The sequence below is a fragment of the Olea europaea genome, chromosome 1 (genome assembly GCF_002742605.1).
Source record: "Olea europaea var. sylvestris chromosome 1, O_europaea_v1, whole genome shotgun sequence".
Lineage (NCBI taxonomy): Eukaryota > Viridiplantae > Streptophyta > Magnoliopsida > Lamiales > Oleaceae > Olea > Olea europaea.
The window spans coordinates 9,969,112-9,970,748 of NC_036237.1; the positions used below are offsets into that span (position 1 = coordinate 9,969,112).

At 34.5% G+C, this 1,637-nt stretch overlaps 1 protein-coding gene across 1 annotated transcript in view; it reads left to right on the forward strand.

The window, feature by feature from the left end:
• LOC111393410 (mannosyl-oligosaccharide glucosidase GCS1-like) overlaps nucleotides 1-1,637 on the forward strand; it is an 11,152-nt gene that overhangs the window by 6,266 nt on the left and 3,249 nt on the right. The window lies entirely within an intron of this gene.

Consider the following 1,637-nt stretch of genomic DNA (forward strand, 5'->3'; position numbering starts at 1 on the left):
TGTGGGGGGCGGGGTGGGGGGGGGGGGGGGGGGAATATATATATATATAATAGAGTTCGAGAAAAGATCAAACTTGGTTTCATCATTATAATAGTACCATAATTTTAGTGCCTATCATATATGATCCTCGAATTATAGCTATTATCGACCTCATCTAAATTTCAATATTAGAATCTTTTAGCCCTCTGTTTCAACTGTCCATGCAGTGTCAGTTATATATGGATTTATAAGTCAAAATCCCCATAATAGTATTTTGTCATCTCCAGACGCTTTCTTCTGGATTAGATGATTATCCTCGTGCATCACACCCTAGTGAAGATGAATGTCACTTGGATCTTAGATGTTGGATGTAATTTGCTGCCAGATTGCATGCATTCCATTTCAGAGTTTCTTGGGAAGGAGAGTGAACTTGGGAAGGTATAACTAAAATAATATAGAAACATTTTCTAAGATATCAGTTTAATTCTTTTACTTTATAAGGTTTTGTTTAAATAATACAGGAATACGGTTTGACAGCAAAGCTGCTTTCAGATTTTGAGCTTTTAAATGAGGTAGATCTACTATTTCCTTGTCAACGTTTGCATGTTCACTCTCAGCTAGTCTCTGATTACACGTTTGAATTTTTTCCCCTGGCACCTGGATTGTATTTCTAGAATTAGTATACAACATTATCATGCAAAAAGCAAGCGCTCGGAAGCGCAGTCTTTTTGGTAATCTTGGTCTTCACCTGTGGGTTTTTTATTAAGATAAAAAACTGTCACTAATTGATGCCCAATTTTGACATTTATTCTAGGAAACATAATAAGTGTTTTGATTTCGTTGATTCTATAATAATTTCCTACTTTAATTTGGTCTAAATTAAACCATATATAAAGGGGTCTTTTGCGTTGTAATAGAACAACTTGATTAGATGAAATGAATTGATAATCTCCCCCTATTTCTCTCTATTCTCTTCCTTCTTCTTCTATTTTTCCCTCCTTTCTCCTCCTCTCATCTTTCCCCTTCTCTTATAATTGTTCCTACACATCCGACGTCAATTTGGTATTAGAGCATTGGTCTCCAATATGCTTTTAAAACATCCAAATTTTGTTATAAAAGTAGCAGTTGCTTCTTGCCTTTGTGAAGTATTTCGTATTACGGCACTCGATACCCCTTATAGTGATGAGACAATGCATAATATTTTTCCACTAAGTATATCATTGTTTGCATCTCTTACTAACACATCTACCAACTTATATGCTGAGGGAGTTAGAACATTAGATACTATGGCTAATATGAGATACTACATCATCATGTTTGAATTAAACTTGTTTTATCTTTAAGAGAAACTCATCTAGGGAATATCGTCACGCTCATAGTGACTATTATGACCCTTATATTAGAGGAAAGTGACAACATCTCTCTGCACTGATTACCCTTCTTTTGGAAAGTTTACAAAATGTATTGGAAAAACTACAGGAGGTTTTTCCTATTGCATTTAATGTAGTGGAAAGACTTTTTGAGAATTGTGCTGACATAATCAAACCTTATTTGTCACAATCTATAAAATCTTTAGGGATTTGTTTATTTGATTATAGTGCAATTGTTTCTTCCATTTACACAGAAGTTGAGAGTTGTGAACAGTGTATTGAGTCCCC